Here is a 20,447-nt window from a genome sequence, read left to right as displayed (position 1 = left end):
CATTTTATAATATTTGTTTTAGATCTATAAAATATAAAATGTTATAGATTAGCTAAAGTTCCACCCTACTTTCCCCTTTCTTAGCAAGTGATTACTGACCTGAATTTATGTGTATCATTTCATGTTTTATATATTTTTTCACATATATTCATAAACACCATGTAGTTTTGTTTTTAATCTTACATAAATAGAATACTATCCTTTTGTGACTTTTTCTCTAAACATTTTTTCTCAGATGTCTATACTGTAGATTTATTCACTTCATCTTTAAACCTCTATTGCCTTGTTAAAAAAAATTCCTACCTTCCTTATAGTCTCAGTGTAACTCTTTCTTCCATGAAAACTTTTCTGATTTGTTTTTTTTCTCTAACTGGATGTCATCTTTCCCACTGCTGAATCCTATCATTTTATTGGTACTTGTCATGTGGTATTTGTATATTCTTGTATTTTGGCTTGTTTGTGCTGTTGGCATGCCTCTTCTACCACTCTGTAATCTCCTTGAAAACAGATAAGTATACTTTTTTATCTTTGTATCCCTTGTAGGGCTTGCCACAGTAACTTACATATAAGTTAACTTAGTCATAGTGACTAAATGGGTAGATTAATGAATAAGAAATTAAAGACCATCCTTTGTGTTGGTGAATGGTTAATTTTTAATATTGGGGTGACCCTATGAAAAAGAAACTTGTAAAGAAACATTCAGCACTGAAAATTATATAAAAATGCACATAAAATGGGGAGAACAGTCAATACTAACTCCCTTGACTAGAAGGTGAGAGCAAACATTCCTTGGAAAATGAAATGGGAATTGATAGGTGATATCCCAATGGGGAAACTCCTGGGAATTGATCCTGGTGGTTTTTGAGGCAGTGTTCCTCTGGCCAGACTCATTTCACTAGCTATCAGATTCTGCTTTTGTCATCAAGGTCTTGACATCTTCACTGAAGATGGGCATTTAAAAAAAGCAGCCTATCTGTTTACTTACGAAACAGTGCTGAGGACCAGGAAGTCTTTGGCCTCTAAAGAAGAAAAGCCTGATACCCAACATTCATACCTATATATGTACATACACTTTTAACCACACTTTCCTTTTTTATTGATGAGGCTAAGTTGTTTCGAAAGGTTCAAATGCAGGTTTTAAAATTTTTAAAAAAATACTTCTAATTCTTCAGTGTTATAGTCCCAGTATAACATTATTTTGGCCTTATAGTAACTTTCTCCATCCTCATGTAGGAAATTCCATTTTGTAGGTAAAATCAGTGAAATATTGATAATTTTGTATGTTTAAAATGATATGTCATCTTCATTTCTTTTTTGGGGTTCTTGAAGGATGATGTTATGGATTTTTTTGAAGTAGATAATCCTAAACCCATTTATACTTCTAAAATACATTTCTGAATTTTGATTTGCAACTAGCTTTCTTTTGCAGTTAACCTTTAGCTTAAATTTTTGATAGAATGTTTTTATTTCTGAGTACACATTTGGTGTATTTGAGAAGGTTATGAGAATTGTAAGCCAGAGGAGGCTCTGAAAATAAGCCTGAGATGGAAACTTTTTTTTGTGAATACCTACATGTAATTAATTGAGTTGAGTTTAATAAGCTTACATTTCCTATAGGCCAATAACTTTTTCTCCTCCTTTCCTGCCATCCCCAGGTCTCCTTCTTAGCCTTCATAAGAAAGATCTGGTGACAGGGGAAATCATGGAAGATAAAATTGACTGTGCCCCTTTGTTTTCATTGAGGACCTAACAGGGAAGGCAGAAGTTAAGAGTCCTGCCAGACCATTATAATGTGTTTCCCAAAACTGTTCTTAGGGAGGGGAAGCAAGATGTTGAAGTCTGGGAAAAGAACAGAAACAGTAGATAGTAGGAATTAGTTGATATTATAGAATAGAATTGAGGAACAGGAGCAGATGAAAAGAGATCAGCATAAAACATTTAAAGAGGTTCTGTTTCTCCTCATCCTTCAAAACATGGCTTAGGATTCTTTATAAGCCTTATACCTTAACTATATCAAACTTATATCTAGACTACCTATTACAGACACTTATCTGGGAAATATATAGGCTATAGTTTTGGAAATACTGGTTTTGGATTCTAAAATAGTTATTTGAAAAGTCAGGGTTATTTAAACAATTTGGTTAACTAGTGCCATTTGCATCATTAATAGCTGTTGTCAAAGGAAAAGGAGATTTCTCTGAGGATTTAGGGTTAATACATCTGGAGGGCTGGGACTGTAGCTTGGTGGTAGAGCACTTGCCTAGCATGCATGAGGTCCTTGATTTGATCCCCAGCACCACAGGGGGAAAAGAAAAAGAATACCAACAAAAACCTGATATTTTACATGAAGATAGGCCACTGTGAGTACTTGAGACAAGATAATTGCAAAATAACATGCTGCTAACAAAAATATGTTTTAGATAGCAAGTTCTCATCTCTTTTTAAAACTTGCTTGCCCTTATGTGTTCCTTTGTGAGCATTTGCTTTTGTCTTTGAACTGAGGGCTCGCCTGTGTTAAAACATTCATTTCCTAAAAATTTTCACTACTCGTAAGGGACAAGATTATTTGACATGAGGAATACTTGATCTCTGTTACTGACCAGGGTTAGAGACTTCCTATACTTCTCAGAACTCTGAAAATAGAATTTGAGGGTGAGACTTAGAGTTGCTACATCCTAGCTTTTTTGGTTGCCTAAAATAAATTCCGGTTTTTTTGACACAAGGTAAACTGTCATTTTAACAACATTAAATTTGTTCTTTCTCACATCATCTTTGTATATTTTTTTGTAATATACTAGTTCATCATGAAAATTAAGGTTATACAAATGTCCCTTGATGTTTGCTGCCTGGTTGAGACTGTAAATTCCTTTCTACTGTACATCTGTTATGTACTAGAATCTGGGCAAGATGTACTAAGGAGGTGCCAAAGAGGTGTTAACCCAGTAAATAAATTAAACAAGTAGTAGGAGAATTGGTCCCTTGGGAATCAACATTCTGGGTTAAAATAGAGACATATACATAAATGCATATATAGAAAAAAAATAGAAACAAATACAGGTTATATAGTGTGGTGTGTGTGTGAGTGTGTGTGTGTGTGTGTGTGTACATGTGTATCATCATCATCATCATGTACCATTTTAGAACCAAAGGGTAATTTGCATATTGTCATCATTTTCTGGGTGAGGAAAATGAGGGCCAGAAAATTTAAATGACTTGTCCAAGATAATAGTTAACTATCAACAATAAACATTTTATGAGATATTTGCTCTCTAAAAAGTTAGGCCTCAGGTATAAAGTTAAAAGTCATCAAGAACTTAAGAATTAGTTATGAATACTGAATATTTGCATAGTAGGTAAATAATAATACAAAAAGTCATGGGTACTAAATACCAATACATTTATGTAGAATTATATACAAGTTTTAGAGAGTTTAGGTAAACATTTTCCCTAATTAAGATAGGGAGAGTGATTTGAAAAGAAATAGATTTTGATAATTGATTATTGTGGGAAAGGGATAGATAGGAACAATATGCATATTTTTAAATGAATTACAGCTGTAGGGGAATTGAGATTACTTGGTTTCTGATACATCTCTCTAAAGGGGTACTTTGGTGGGAATCTTTCTTTGTACAGCATGAAATCTAGTCCAGCTTTTTTAGTTAGTACTGAATGCAGAGAGTTTAAGTGACTAGTTTATGTTGGATGCTTAGTAAGTGGTAGAACTTAGTGTAGAACCCATTCTTTTTACTGTCATCCAGTGTTCTTTTTACTATTTCTTATTGCTTAAGAGGACATGGGTCAAGTGGTTCAAAACAGTGCAGGTGCCTGGGAAATGAAATGGGAAGTTGAAGACCACATTATGATGAGGTTTAACCACAAGCTGTTTCAGTTCTTTATAGGTTTTCCTCATATTTAGACTCTGAATGTGTATACTTATGTTTATAATGCTCTTGCCTGAGTTCCTTAGAGCTGTCTTCTGAGATTTAGTTCTTTGTATTCAAGGGAAAAGATTCCTTCCAGTTTTGGATTTCAATACATATTCTCTTTGACTCCCAATTTTGAAATAGTTTTCTCCCTTTCAAGTGAGTAAGACCATTGAGTTAACAATCTGTGGGTGAAGTCTTTTTGGATCATTAGCTTTTTTGGAGTAAAGGGAGGAAAGACAGTGTTGGACTCAGATCTTTCAGGCTTATTTATCTGTCAATAGTTAAGGGCAGTCTACTTAAAATAGATCTTATTACCTGAAAAGGAGAGTAAGTACTTTGAACCAATTGTGAACCTATTTTTGTTAATACAATATTTTTAGAAGGTTGGATACCCTTCTAAAAATCCTTTGTAACATGTAGTTAGTTTAAATATGTAGTTACTACTCCTTCTCATCCCTTTCTTTTTGGCCAGGCCTTTATGTGGTAACAGATACCTGAAGATTCAAAATAGCATTTTCTGAATCAACTAACATTCATTATGCTCCTAATCGAAGGTCCTGCCACTGTTTTAAATTTCATCTGCCAAGACTAAATATTGCTGGATTTTCATATTAGGTCCCTAGTAGTAAACATATTTTAATGCTTGGCTTCTATAACCCTTATCCCATCTTATTCTTTGCTGTGACTGTTTCTGTTACTTCTGACCTGGAGTAAAGGGAAGAAAACTTTACTATTTAATTGCAGGAGCCAACCTGAGTTATACTATGTGCTTTATGTAGAACCTCATTTAAATACTTATCACAATTCCATAAGATATTGTTGTACCCACTGCAGATCAGTTCATCTAAAATATTTATTTCTCTGGTTCACTACTATTTATTACTTATGTTTAAGGTGCCAAAGATATCATAGTAAATGTCAGATGAGGTTTCTGCCAAGGCATAGAGAAGTTAAGTAACAGCCAAGGTTACAAGCAAAAAAGTGATAGAGCTAGGATTTACATACAGCTCTGATGGATTCCAAAGGGAAGGTCTGCAACCATTGTTCCATTATGCTACCATTTATGTATATTGCATATTCTCTGTAAACATAAATAAGTCATAAAAATATGTGGAACACACAGTTAATTCTTAATTTAAAAAGTTCTTGATGAGAACTGGGGCTGTAGCTCAGTGGTAGAGTGCTTGCCTAGCATGTGTGAGGCACTGGGTTTGATCCTTAGCACCACATGAAATAAATAAATAAAATAAAGTTATTCTTCCCATCTACAACAACAACAACAAAAATAAAATTAAAAAAAAAGTTCTTGATGGAATGCAAGAAAACTGAATTTGGTATGGACAAGCATACCAATTACCCAGTTTGTTCTTTCTCACATCATCTTTTCCTCCCATTTCTTTTTCCCCATTCCCTCTACCCCTTCATACCTGGGTATAAACTGGGCAGTGTAACCTGCTTGGCATTTGGATGAGTTTGTGTATTGAGGACTGTTTGTTTCCTTGACTTCCTGTAAGTTCCTTGCCCACTCACAAGTTCTTTCTTGTAGCACAATGGTGAGTAACGTGTTGTTAACATTGTAATGTAGTTATGCTAGCTGGAATTTTTTTTTTTTTTCTTTTTCTTTTCCTAAGTTCTTTTTGTGAGTATATAAATGGGGACACTTGGGTAAAACTTGGTTTCTACAGTTCATTCAAACAGCAAAACTTTGTTTTCGGAATTCTAGAAAAGAAGGTTTTGTGAGTGTGTGTGTGTGTGTGTGTGTGTGTGTGTGTGTGTGTGTTTCTGGAGATTAAATCTAGAGTTCTCTACTACTGAGCTACATTTCTAGCCCTTTTTACGTTTTATTTTGAGATGGTGCCTTATTAAGTTGCTGAGTCTGGCCTTGAATTTGTGATCATCCTGCCTCAGCTTATCCAGTTGCTGGCATTCCAGGCATGTGCTACCACTCCTGGCTAGAAAAGAGCCCCCCACCCCCCCCTTTTTTTTTCCATGCTGGGGATTGAACTCAGGGGCATTGGCCACTGAACCAACGTCCCCAGCCCTGTTTTGTATTTTATTTAGAGACGGCCTGCTTTTGCTGAGGCTGACATTGAACTTGAGATCCTCCTCCTCAGCTCGTCCCCCACCACCAGCCATTGGGATTATAGGCATGCACCACTGCGCCTGGCTAGAAAAAGAGTTTTGAGGTTCGGAGGAATGTAAAAATTCAGTCTTCTGCTAGCTGAAACCAGTTTTGTTAGCATTCTAACTTTATTCTTTAGCTTGTGTTATCAAAGAGAATGCTCACTTACATTAGATTGTGATGATTACCACCATATGCCATACCTGGGATGGGTGGCATTTTATTCTGGAGTTAGTAGTTAAAAACAGGCGGAAGAATCCGGGCACAGTGGTGTACACCTATAATCCCAGCGACTTGGGAGGCTGAGGCAGGAGGATCATGGCTTCAAAGCCAGCCTCAGCAAAAGTGAGGCGCTAAGCAACTCAGTGAGACCCTGTTTCTAAATAAAATGCAAAATCTGGCTGGGGATGTGGCTCAGTAGGTCAAGAGCTCATGAGGTCATCCCCTGGTACAAAAAAAAAAAAAAAAAAAAAAAAAACAGAACCGGGCAGAAGGATTTCTTTTGAGCATTACCTGGAAGAAAGCCTTAACAAATACTTAAGGCAGTAAGAGGGAGGAGGTGAGTTCCATTAGGAATTGAATTCCAATTGAGTTCTGAAGATTAATTAGGTGGGATCAAAGTTGCAAGTATTAAAACTATTTGGTACTGGGAATCTAGGAATATCTGGGCATAGCTCATGAGATTAATGAGATAATTTATGTACATGTTTCTAACCTATAAGTAATTTGTGATACTTGATAGGTGCATAGTAAATGTTGGTTAAATCTTTAAAAGGTAACTGAGTGTTCAGTGTTGTCAGTTTGTCTTCCTAGGGTACGTTCCTCATAATTAAATCTTCCTTTTTTTTTTTTTTTTTTTTTTTTTTTGAGAAGGGGGTCTCACTATGATACCCATACTGGTGTGTCCAAGTCCTGGGCTAAAACTACCCTCCTTTCTCAGCCTCCCAAGTAGCTGGGACTGCAGGCATGGTCTACCCCACCCAGCTAAGTATTTCTTCTTTGGAAGGCCATTTATTAAGCATTTAACTGTGTCTGAAGCATTTGGTAAAGGGATTGGGTAACAAAGATTTTTAATATTAGATTCTTACAGAGATTATGATATTAATGTTTATGAATTGAATCAATTAGACCTATCATTTAAGTGTGATTTAAGGGGACATTTGTGGCTTTGATAGAGTCAGTCATATGATCTTTTGACAGAAGTAACTTCTTGACCCTTTGGTAGAATTGAAAAATCTTGCTTTTCAGTTCCAGTTAAGCTGGGTTTGATTTTTGATGTTTGAGATAGTTGCTTATGATATTTCCTTTTATCCCTTCTCCATTTTTTCAGTGAATAAGCTAATTTATTTGAAAGTTTTTTATGAATTGCAAAGCAAACAGTTGTTGCTGTCACTACTACCACCACTGAAAATAATATTGAGATACAAGTCATTCTTAGAAGGGTTGGTTTCTTGGATTAGTTTCAAGGAGAAAGACTTGGAGGGCAATGAAATATTTGCCAGATGACTAATGTACTAAATGATACTACTGTATTTTTTGTGGAAGGGAAAAGGAAAAGCAAAGACCTGTCATTCTAAAAACTTGTCCTGTCAAGTTTGCTATGTCATTGTGAAGGGTTACCTATCCTACTTTGACCTAGTCTGTGTGGTACGAAAAAGTTTCAACAGGATTTGTCATGTTTGACTTTTGAGGCTTATAGTACATTCTACTGGAAGCATCTGTCAACATAGGAAATAACTCCTCCCAATTTTGGGGTAAGATCAACCACATTCCAATAGGGATGTTTTATAATAGATAGTAAAAAATGTGTTAGTCCAAACCAGTGTCTGCATGGCCTCCCCTTTGGTAAGATTAAGGAAACAGTGCCTTTGACTAAAATATTGGCCTGGGTGTTGTCATCAGAAGATTTTTACAAGCTAGGTGTGGTGATGCTTGCCTGTAATCTCAGCAATATGGGAAGTTGAAGCAGGAGGATTACAAGTTCCAGGCCAGTCACAGCAATTTAGGGAAATCCTGTTTTAAAATAAAGAAGAAAAAAGTGGGGGGCAGAGACTGGAGTTGTGGCTCAGTGTTAGAGCCACAACCTGGTATGTATGAGGCCCTGGGTTTGATTCTCAGCACGGTATGTAAATAAATAAATAAATAAAAGATCCATGACAACTAAAATTATATATTTTTTTAATGGGGGCAGCTGGGGGTGTAGTTCAGTGGTAGAGCACCCTTGGTTTAAATCCCTTGTTCCAAAGGGTGGGGGGAGATTATAGTCAAGCTGGGTATGGTGGTACATGCCTAATATTCCTAGTTACTTGGGAGACGACTGTGTCCGGAGGATCACAAATTCAAAGCCAGCATGGGCAATTTAGCAAGATTCTGCCTCAAATTAAAACTAAAAAGGGCTGGGGGATATAGCTCAGTGGTACAGCATTCCTGGGTTCAATCCCTAGCATTGCCAAACAAACAAACAAAAATTTCATGGGCTGAGGTTGTGTCTCAGTGGTAGAGTGCTTGCTTGCCTTGCATGTGAGAGGCACTGGGTTCAAATCTCAGTACTGCATATACATAAATGAATAAAATAAAGGTTTTTCAACAGCTGAGATAAAAAAAAAAACCTTCACTTTTTTTTTTTTTTTTTTAAATATCAGAGGTGCCTAATCACTGAGCCACATCCACAGCCCATTTATTTAGAAACAGGGTCTCTAAGTTGCTTAGAACCTCACTAAGTGGCTAATGCTGATTTTCAACTCACCATCCTCCTGCCTCAGCCTCCCCAACTGCTGGGATTACAGGCATGCAGTACCGTGCCTGGCCTTACTGTCATCTTCTGATGATTGGCATTTTTGGTAAGGAATATGTGATTTTAATAATCAAAAAAGTAAAGATGTTAAATTTGGAAAGATTTCTTACCTTGTTCATTTTTTTCAGTCTCTGTTTCCTGGTACTCAGTATATCTTTGTTGAAGAAAGGAAGTTAGCTGATACCTATCTTGGAGTTTTCTCTGTAACCAGCCCACTAGATGAACTTATAGAAAGCAGGGATGATGACTTACTACTCCCTCTTACGGAGCAACCTGCCTCATATTAAGAGTGGGTCCTTAATAAGTGCTTATTGAACAATTATGTTAGGTGGCTAAGTTTTCACCTGGGATGGCAGTGACCTTGGTCCCACTATGCTAATGGTGGCCCTCCTGAAAGGAAGAGGAATGTTGCTTTTTCACAAATAAACTTGAATAAATGTGAACATAGGAAAAATTATTGTTTTTATACTTTTGGGTAAGAAGTTATATGTTAAAAAAAAAAGAAAAGTTATATATTAAAATTTGGTGCTTTATTTCTCTTGGTTTTATTTTATGTTTAAATTTTAGCTATAGCTATGATTTTTGAATAATGTATGAGAAGTATATTATATCTTTGCCACTATCAATACAAAAAAAAAGAAAAATTATCCATACGTGAGACATAATTGTCTTACCCCCTTGCTGTGAAACTTCAGACTTTAGGGATATAATGTTATAAAATGCTTCTAAATCCAGTTTATATCCATAGTGGTGATGAGCAAAAAAAAAAGATGATGATTTTATTTTGGCATCCCTTCATGATTTTCTTTATAGATGGTTTCTTTTCCTGAATATGTTTTGCTCAAATGATTAAATTTCCTAAGTACACATCATTTTCTTTGGTACATATTTGCAGAGGTAAGAGATAGAGCTGGGTGGCAGGGAGAAAGGCAGTTTTCATGGATAAATCTACAAAATGGATTATGTGTGGAAAATTGAGAGCTGGTAATAGAAGTGCAGTCAAATAAATGGAATAGGAGTCACCAACTTTATTTCCTATACCTAGTTTTACCCCTAGTTGGCTCTGTGACTTTGGACAACTTGGTGTCGCTTGCCTGACTGTAAGTTCTTGTCATCTAGAGTAACATGAGGGCATGAAATGAAATACTCTTTGATGTTCTAGTTCTGAAAATGTGATTCTAAAGTGCCACACAGGGAAAACAGACTGAGTTTCTATACATTCCCACCAAGTTTGTTCCACATAATTTTTGAATGTGAAATATTAATTATGTAAATCATAGAAGTGTATATTGTACATACCTGGGTAGATTGGAATTGTCAGATGGTATGAATGCTCATAACTAATTTTATTTGTAGAAATATAAGAGACTTGGTTGTTTCTGAAAGAAAAAAAATACTACTAGTGCTTTGGATACCCTGGGGTAGAGTTTGTTCTTTTGAATTCCAAGCTGAAAAAAATGTGTGAATCGTGTGGTTGGTGGGGATGGGTAGGGAGGATGGTAATGACTAGGGAACAGTGTGGATCAGCATGGATAGTGTTTTTAAAAGCAAAATAATGGAAAAAAGTTAAAAAAATAAAAAAAGCAAAATATTAGTTCTTTAGCCTGTAGACTTCTCATTTATACCAAATTTAGAACTGATAATGAACCCTATCAGAATACCTGGGTCCAACTTCCTTGCTCTCTGAGTATCTTTTAGGCTTTATGTATTCTTCTGTGTATATGTTTTCTATCAGAAAAGACAGGATTAAAGACCTCAAAGATAATTTAATTTTTAAAATTTTTTATGAGGCTATCGTCAGAGTATTTTAAAAACAAAAATAACAACAAAAGAGAAGGTAGTGATCAGACAACTGCAAATATTTTACATTTGTTCATATAGACCTTGATTATAGATGGGTGGGGCAGATCTGAAACCACTAAATATTTGAAGCAGGTAAATAATTCACAAGCCTGTTTTAGGTATAGATAGTTCTCAGTTATCCACACACATGGACTAGCATGAATAATTTAGGACCCTAAATATTTGTTCTGCTATGTACTAAGCAATGTGTTAGGCCCATTTACAATTTTTTTTAAGTATACAAGAAAGGAGCCAACATCAAGTAACTTAATTCTGTCTTGAGCTCCCACCCATCCTTAAATACATTTCTCCCACCAGACCAGATACAAGTAACTTAATTCTGTCTTGAGCTCCCACCCATCCTTAAATACATTTCTCCCACCAGACCAGATAACCTTAATGGTAAGAAGACTATGGCTTTTCTTTTTCATTTGCTTCCTCAGGCCCTAGGGCAGTGCCTGATAGATTGTAGACGTATTTGGCAAATTTTGATAGTTAAGTTTGAGAGTTAAAATATGAGAGTCCAAAAGGCCAATTAATTTATAAGGCAGCATATAACAGCAAGTACCAGGGGGATGTTTTACATATTGGATGTACAGAAGTTCAAATAAGGCTTAGGTAGGCCAGTAATGATGGAACTGTGGAACTAAAAGATGGGAAATTTTAATAATAAATAATGATAATAATAATAACATCTTTCTTTGAATTGAATCGTTCTATAAAAGGTAAATTTCTTTTTTCTAATTGAGGCTTTTAAAAAACTTGTCAGTAGTCATACGGTAAGGGAAATGAATTTTCCAAAAGAAATTTACAAAGTGAATTAATTTTCTATGGATAACTAAGAACAAATTGTATTAGTAATTTGAAGTTGTTTTTTTTTTTTTTTTCTTATTTCTCTCCTTGCATGGAAATTCTATAATTGACAGAGAAATAACCAATGGTTAGGAATCAAGCAAGGCAGAAAAGGTTGCCAGTTACTGAATCTTTGAGGATTAATTCCAGAGAAATATTGTGTTTTGCTCTTAGTCTGTCTAGTCTCTGTTGATTTGTAGTTTCAGTTTTTTCTTTGGGTGTCAAAAATTCAGTAATTAGAATCTTTAAGATCTCAAGTAGAACTTTTGTTTTTGCAGACTATTCTTTCAAAGGTTGAATTTATTGAGAACCCAGACATGGACTATAATTAGCCCAAACTGAAAGGAAAAAGAAGACATTCAGTGTTTGTGAAAAATAGTCAAGCTGGTCTGGATCTAGAAAAATAAACATTTACATGATTTCTGTTTCTTTTCAAGCTACTATTGTTCCAATATTATAACAAACTTTCTCTATAACTCTTTTTGCCCTCATTTTTCCAAAGGTCACTGCCATTGTAGTAACCCTTCCAAATTATTAAATTTCCCAAATAACTGTAATACAAGCAAGATTTTATTAGTATCACTGAATTGACAAATGCCAGTCGACAAGTACTCTGAACTATTCCAGGAGCCCCTTTAAGAAAGATGTTTTATGGAAGATTTGCATTGAAAGACATGAATGAGAATGCTAGATTGGGCATTATGTGTACGTTAAGACTACTATGAAAATTGTTGTAGACCAGGTGTGATGTCATATTCCTGTAATCCCAGAGACTTGGGAGGCTGAGGCAGGAGGATTTCAAGTTCAAGACCAGCCTCAGCAATTAAGTGAGACCCTGGGCAATTTAGTGAGACTCCGTCTCAAATAAAAAAAGGGAAGGAAAAAAAAAAAAAAAAAGGGCTGGGGATACGGCTCAGTGGTTAAACGCCCCTGGTTTCAATCCCTGGTACCGAAAAAAAAGACAGAAAGGAAGAAAGAAAGAAAGAAAGAAAGAAAGAAATGGCTTGGTAGAGAAACTTTGGGACCCTGAGTTTGATCCCCAGCACCACACACACACACAAAGAAGGATAGATATAGGAAGCTGTATTGGGCAAGATATAGGAAGCTGTATTGGGCACCAGTAGAATGAAGCAGAGTATGTCAGAGGGATAAGTTTAAAAAAAAAAAAAAAAAAAAAGCAGCTGACATATTTGAGGACTTATTATCCTCAAAGATTTTATATATTTTTAATTTTTATGTTTGTTAGTACATTCTAATTATAAATAATAGCAAGATTATGCCATGTTCATACATGCACAGGCTTTTTATATCTTACATTATATAATCCTAACGAGATCTGGTATTCAGATATTTCTCCCACTTTATAAATGAAAAGAACTGAGGCACAAAATGGTTATATTGACCTTTGTTATATAGTCCTTACGTAGGAGATCAGGGCTTTGCACATGCTAGGCAAGCACTCTACCACTTCGCCATATCCCCAACCCTAGGTCAGGGATTTGAAATGAGATTTGTCTAAATCCAGGGTCAATTCTCAAAACGGAGTTGAGAGAAATTGAAGAAGTGAGAATGGATTTGTGTGTGGATCAACTGCCCATGTTTTTTCAGTCCTTCTCCCCAGACTAAGTGTGGTATGGCCCCTGGAGTCAGGCTGGCTTGTAAATCTTGATTCTACAACATTTTATCTTGCGTAAATTCCCTAACCTTCTTGAGCTTTATTTGGCATTTTCATGTATGATGTGGGGATAATGATACAAATCTCTTAAGAGTTGTTTGGAAGTCTAAATGAAAAAAGTGTCTGAAACTTTAACATCTACTCTTTCCCTTCTTCCCTTACCTAGGACCATCTTATTACCTCTGGTTTGTAATATTTAGTGTTATCTAGGCCCTTTTAGAGGGAAATGGTCATATCTTCTTTCTAAGAAGATTATATTTTATTTTGTTGTAAATACCAATTTTAACCAAAAGCCAAGACAATCATTCATCCCTCCCTCCCACCTAATCAAGAATTGTGTGAAATTTCCAAGTGCCTCTGTCTCTCCTCTCTCCCTGCCTGGATTCCTTGGGGCTGACATCATATACATGGAGGAGTCTCTGACCTTTGAAAATTCTTGACATGAATGTTGTGGTTTTCCAGTGAGTTTTGAGTGGAGTTAGAGAGGACTCAGAACCAGCTCTGATGCATTTCTGGTGTGTATGCAGAAAGAATGTGAAAACTTTGGGGGATGTTGTAAATGAGAGAATGTAGGGTTAGTAGTTTCTCAGGCATCTTAATAGAGACTTATTATCTACCATCAGTATTTGATTTGGGGTCATATTTCTTTGGTACTAAGTAGTTGGGCACTCAATGCCTACAGACTGATTTTAATATCCGATTATTAGTTTGAGATAAATAATGTTGGGAAGAGAAAGCTGTTGCAAATCATAACAATATTAAGCATATGTCTTTGAGAAGAGCCACTGTCTTAGACTTGGCTGTGTGCAACACTGGTGTGTGTATGTGCAGTTGGGTATTGTACAAATACACTTGTTTCTGAATAAAAATCGAGTTCCTGCTAGGTGCTTGAATGCTAGGGATACAGGATGCACAAGACAAGATTTTTGCCCTCAAATTGTGGGCAAAAATTGTGGGTTTAGTGAGGAGACAAACATGTAAATAAATACAAGTGCCATGAGCTGTTATAAAATTTCAGAGGCAGGGTACAAGATGCAGTGGGGACACCAAGAATGAAGTGAGCAGTTTAACTTGGGAAGTCAGAGAAGGTTTTTCAAGTGATGTAGCACTCAAATTAATCTTAAGAAGAGGTTAAGAACTTGCCTACTACCAGGAGTCATCTCAGGCAGAGGAAACACAAAGGAACTGAAATTCGAAACAATATATGCAGAGTAAATAGTATACTTGGGGAACTGTCAATACATGGAGGCAAATAATGAGAGGAAAAACCAAGCGATGAAGGGCCTTGTTTGTGGTGTATAGAAATTTGGATGTCATTAAAGAGGCATTAAAGAATTTAGAGCAGTGTGATATGATGCTATCATATTTATGTTTTAAATTTTTCATGGTGGATACTTTTGGAAGACTGATCAATGTTTATAGAGAGAGCAAGAGGAAGAACCTAAGCCATTTTCTGGGTCCAGGTTATGAAAATCAAGATAGAATAAAAAAAGAGATAGAGCCTGTGAAAGGGCTTGGATGGATTTAAGAGACCTTTAAAGATAAAATTAGTAGAGTTTTGAAAAAGATTTGTGAACATAAGGCAAGAGAGAAAGTACAGTTTGGCTCCCAGGCTTGCGACTTGAGTGCTTGGGATGATGTGGTACGATTTACCAGAATAGGCAATCCTGGAAGAGGAATAGTTTGAAAGGGTGGTGACAGATGAGAAAATGAACTCATGTTTTTATGTGTTGAATTTGAAGTGCCTGTGGGCTTCCCAGGTGAGTTAGAAAGAATTTGAGGCTTTGGATACCTTTGGAATCATTGGATTTGGGTGCTCAGGGGCATGAATGAAGTTTCTTATGGGGATGACATAAAATGAGAAGACAGAAGACCTAAGACTAGAACTGTGATTGTGCCAAACTTCAGTGTAGGCACAGGAAGAGAAGTTCACGAAGGTGACCTGGGAGGCTACAAGGAGATCAACAATAAGGAGGATTACACGATCTTAACAGTAAGCCCGTGCTATTCTTTCTGTAGACGCCCATTTTAGTAGGTTGAGGACTGAACATGGATTGAGACAGTAGTGTGAATGAATGTAGTCTAAGGAGTTTTATAGGAAAGGGGAATGGTAAGTCACAAATAAGATAGGGGAGAAACCTGAAGGACCTCCTTTAGCTTTTTTTTTTTTTTTTTCCCTGTGAAGTGAAAGGCAAGGTCATTTGCCAGGAGTAAGCAAGGTGATATGAATTGACTGGGAGGCTCAAGGAAAATGATGAAAGAGTGTGATAGTAGCTGAGAAGACTGGTTGAGCTAACAAAGTTAAGGAAAAGACAGCAGTTTTTCAGTGAAAAGGTGACAATACCATATCTGTAGTGATACTGCTCTGCAAGATTATGTGATCTTGTTTGCTCAGTAGTTCCATTTAGTAGCAGAGAATTTGAATAGGGGATCTACCCAAGTTGGATAAGGAACTAGGTTTTTACAGAGAAATAAATGATCAATTACTGGTTTCTTAATCCATTTTTTAAAAATTTTTGTGGTGATGGTGATTGAACCCAGGGCCTCATACATGCTAGGCTCTACCACTGAGTTACACCCGCAGCCCTAAATCATTGGTTTCACTTTCAATTTAGACAAGAAGGGAATCTTCCACCTTTCTGTCTTTGCTATCATTCTAGTCTAGTGCATCTTAATACTTTTGCAATAATTTTCTAACCAGTTCTCCCTCAATCCACTGCACTCCCTCCAAACTATTCTCACTATAATCAGTATGATCTTTTTTTCATTTTCCACCATTCTCACCTCTGTGTTCCTTCCTGCTGAAGAATTTTGGTATATATTTAAACTGCTTGGAGCATTTTTCCTATCTCAGTTTGTCTGTTCATTGCTATTTATTCTTTTATTGTTACCAAGGATTGAACCCAGGGGTGCTTAGCCTCTGAGCCACATCCCCAGCCTTTTTTTATGTTTTATTTAGAGACAGGGTCTCGCTGAGTTGCTTGGGACTTCTCTGAGTTGCTGAGGCTGGCTTTGAACTTGGGATCCTCCTGCCTGAGCCTTCCGAGCTGCTGGGATTACAGGTGTCTGCCACCACACCTGGCCCATTGCTATTTATTCTTCATTTCTTAGATGAAACATCCCTTCTTGGGGAAACTTTTCTTGACTCCTTATAGGAGATAACATTCCTCTCCCCAACATTTCTTTATTATAATTGTTTGAAATTAAAAAATTACCCCCTTCCATACTGGAAGCTTTGTAAGGATGGGGATTGTGTTGATTAATCTTGAGCATGGTACCTCATATACGGTAGGCACCCCATGAATTTTTGTTGAATTAATAAGAATATGATGGTTAAGAGATTGAATGTCTTAGTGAGAAAGCAAGTTTAGAAGTAGTGAGGAAAAGCTGGATAGAGGTGAGGTTGTGGTAGAGTAAGATATTAGAGTTTAAGATTTAAAGGTGAAATGGTTTCAGGAAATATGTTTTTGCAGTGGAGATGGAGATTTTTGTAGAGGTTATGGATAGATTGTGTAGATGGATGTTGAAATTGCTAAGGAATATGATAGGTTTGAAGTGAGGAAAATACAAGGCAGGTGTTTAAGTCTTTAGTCAGTATGATGGGCATAGCTCTTTCCTGTAGTCAAAGAAAGAAATGGGTAAGAATCAGTGCAGTTCCTGGAGTCAATTCCCCAGTGCGTTCCCATAGAAATATTAGAGGTTCTTGGTCTCTGGGTTCAGACTTCGGGCCACCCACCTGATTTTTCAAGGCTTTTTTGTTTGTTTGTTTCCGTATTTGTAAATTGAAAATGAGACCAGTTGCATTTTTGTTGTTGAATTTTTTGAAAGTTTTTAACGAATATAACTTGTTAGTTTTTATTCTTGATTGCTTTCACTTCAAGAGGGCATGGAAGTGGAGGTAGGAGTGAGAAGCAAAGATGGCAACAGTGAATTTTGAACAATGTACTTCATTTATTCAGCATGTTGAGTTTGTACTATAGGGTCAGCACAAACATTTATGAATGAATACAGATACAAACAAGTACTGATATAAGAATTTTGTAAAATAAAGCCTGATTCATGATAACATTGCAGAGTTGATGTATAAGTGTTTATGTAAATGAATGCTTTATCTAATAATTTTCCATGGAAATTCCATGCATAGGGGTCAGTTTTTATTGTTACAGGGAATAAAATAAGGACCATTATATGTAAGTTACAGTGGGGAGAGTCTGGTGATTAGAAAAGGATTTTGTTTAGAAAAGGATTTTCTAACAATTGGAGTGGTCCAACAATAAAATGGATATAATGTCAGAACTTTTTTCAAGTGAAGACTAGATGTTTATCTATTAGAAATGTAATAAAAAAGATTGGATTAAATAATTGCTAAAGACCCTTGCCTTTGGGAGATTGATGGATTTTGTCTCCATTTGAGGTCTGCTTTTATACCAATCAACAAATATTTGAGTGCTTTCTCTGTTTTGTTTGAAAGGTTGAAAGTGTTTTATATTGTTGTTTAGGTTTTTTCCTTCTTGTGTGCTGAGATAGAGCCAAAAGCTGTGAGTGTTGTCATTGGCTTCAATATTCCCATTTAGAATTTGAGAAGCTTAAGCCAGGTGTTGGTGATGATGTAACAAAAGGTCCTCTCCTCACCTGTTGGGTGGGGTTAGGTGGAGCCCCTGTCATATACCTAGAGACATCCAATGTAAGGACATGTTGCCAAGAATTTTGCTTTGGTCTTCAATTTTTTGCTGAAGAACAAGTCTTTCTAGATAATGTCAGACTTCCAAGTTATTATTTTAAAAAAATGTTTTCTGGAAGAATGACCTACCTGTTGTGTTGACATGTGAGATCTACGATGCCAAAGCACTCACTAATGGTTTTCTTTTGATTCTCTCCAGCCTATGTCTGGCTGGGAAATTGTCTACATGCCTGTGGCTTAGTCAAGTCTTCTTTCTTTTCTCTTTCTCTCTTTTCTTTTCTTTCTTTCTTTCTTTTTTTTTTTTTTTTTTCTTTTCTTCTTTTTAACTGTGAATTGAGTCCTGGGGTGCTATACCACTGAGCTGCATCCCAACCTTTTTTCTATTTTATTTTGAGAGAGACTTTTTAAGTTACCCAGGTGGCCTTGAACTTGTGATCCTACTGTGTCAGCCTCCCAAGTAGCTGGGATTACAATTGTGTGCCACTGTGCCCAGCAAGTCTTCTCCTTTCTGCTGAGCACTTTTTTTGCTGATTGCTATTTGTGTGCTTATTATATATTTCCCACTTCTTTTCAGAAAGTTATTAAAGTGACTTTACTGTTAACTCTATTTTTTAAATTTCATTTTGTGGCTATGTTTTTCTTTTTGGAATATTCATGTGTTTAAGTTACTTGGTTTGCATTTCCTGTGAGCTTTGGAGAAGGAATTATTGACTATATTCTTGCCTGGAAGGGAAAGCCATTCATTCACCTATGAATTCTTTTTTTTGTACCAGGGATTGAACCAAGGGTGCTTAACCACTGAGCCACATCCCCAGCCCTTTTTTATAATTTCGAGACAGGGTGTTGCTGAGTTGCGTAGGTCCTCACTAAGTTGCTGAGGCTGGCTTTGAACTTGCGATCCTCCTGCCTCAGCCTCCCATGTGCCACCACATCTGGCTCACTGTGAATCCTGAAGGAATTTAATTCTTAAGTGTAGAATGTAAGGAACTGATTTACTTTATAACTTGACATTTTGAATTTGAAGCACCTTAAACCAACATATCATGTATTAACTAGCCCTTTCTGATAATTATGATATGAAACTGAAATAAATTAGACATTAACAATACCTAGATTGAAAGAGAATATAAAGAACATAGCTTATGTGGTTGTAATGAACTGAAGAAGTTCATCTTTTAAGCTTATAAAAAGGATCTTAGAATTCAGCTAATTCAAATCTGTGTTGTATAAGAGACAGTTGAAACCCTGTAGGTAATCTAACTAAAGTCATTCCAGTTAATATATATAGGTGTAGGTAAAAATAATATGAGGTGGTGGGAGTAGTAACAGTATGACTGATGTCTATAGAAAGGAGATCAGGACAGACCCTTAGTAATAGAGAGGTGATATTGAATAATCTAGAATTTCTGCTGTCTGCTAAGCCTCAGAGTGTTGCTTTGGTGGTTGATGATCGATAATGATTAATAAGTTCATTTAGTCATTTAATCATTTATGTATAAGACATTTGTGATTGCCTATTACATTGTAGATATAATACTAAATGTTGGTACAAATATGAATAACATCTCTGCACTTATGGATCTCTTAATACTACTAGAACAATACAATAAAGAATATTTTCTGTTTTGCCATTTCCCTCTTTCTCTCTCTCTCAAAAAAAAAATCCAGTGTTAGTCATGTTAGTGTCCTAGTGTTTTTTTTTTTTTTTTTTTTGTGGTGCCTGGGATTGAACCCAGACACACTTAACCGCTGAGCCACATCCCCAGCCCTTATTTCATATTTTATTTAGAGACAGGGTCTCATTGAGTTGCTTAGCACCTCGCTTTTGCTGGGCTGGCTTTGAACTTGTGATCTTCCTGTCTTAGCCTCCTGAGCCACTGGGATTACAGGGGTACGCCACCATGCCCAGTAACCTACTGTTTTTAAAATGCACAAATTTTTGCTGTTTATTTGCCTTAGTATTTCTAAGGAAAATAGAAAATCAGGATCTGATCACACCACTAAACAATCTGTGTTCTGGGATGGAGGGAGGCAATGAAGAAAAAGTACCTTGGAGTTATCCATAAATTTTAGACTTTTCTTTTTCTTTTTTTTTTTGTGGTACTGGGGATTGAACCCACGGCCTTGTGCTTGCAAGGCAAGCATTCTACCAACTGAGCTATCTCCCCAGCCCAATTTTAGACTTTTCAGAGGAAAAGTTTTTGAACAGTCATTTGAGACACCTTTTGCTTTCAAGATTCTGCTTTTGGCCTTCCCTCAAAGATGGGATTCGTGAATATAGTAGGGTGCTGTAATGTGGTACCTGGAGACTTTATGAATGAGTCCTCTTCTACAGAGCACCATAAACCTAGCAGAATTTGGTCAGAAATTGTTCTTTACTCTGTTACTGCTTTCTTAGTTGGGACTGATAAACTCAGAGAAACGTTGAATTGGCCTCTCAGGTCAGAGACAATTTCTGCTAAAGTCAAAACCGAAAGAAGAGATCTTTTTCAAGTGAACACACTTGACAGTCATTTGTCGTGGGTAGAGAAAGACATGTTTTCTGGATTCATGAA

At 36.3% G+C, this 20,447-nt stretch overlaps 1 protein-coding gene across 1 annotated transcript in view; it reads left to right on the top strand.

The window, feature by feature from the left end:
• The window catches only part of OTUD7B (OTU deubiquitinase 7B), a 48,697-nt gene that overhangs the window by 8,377 nt on the left and 19,873 nt on the right, over positions 1-20,447 (top strand). The window lies entirely within an intron of this gene.

This window comes from Sciurus vulgaris (assembly GCF_902686455.1).
Source record: "Sciurus vulgaris genome assembly, chromosome: 1".
NCBI classification, from domain to species: domain Eukaryota; kingdom Metazoa; phylum Chordata; class Mammalia; order Rodentia; family Sciuridae; genus Sciurus; species Sciurus vulgaris.
Note: the sequence above shows the minus strand (reverse complement) of the source record. Positions and strands in the feature narration are given on the sequence as shown.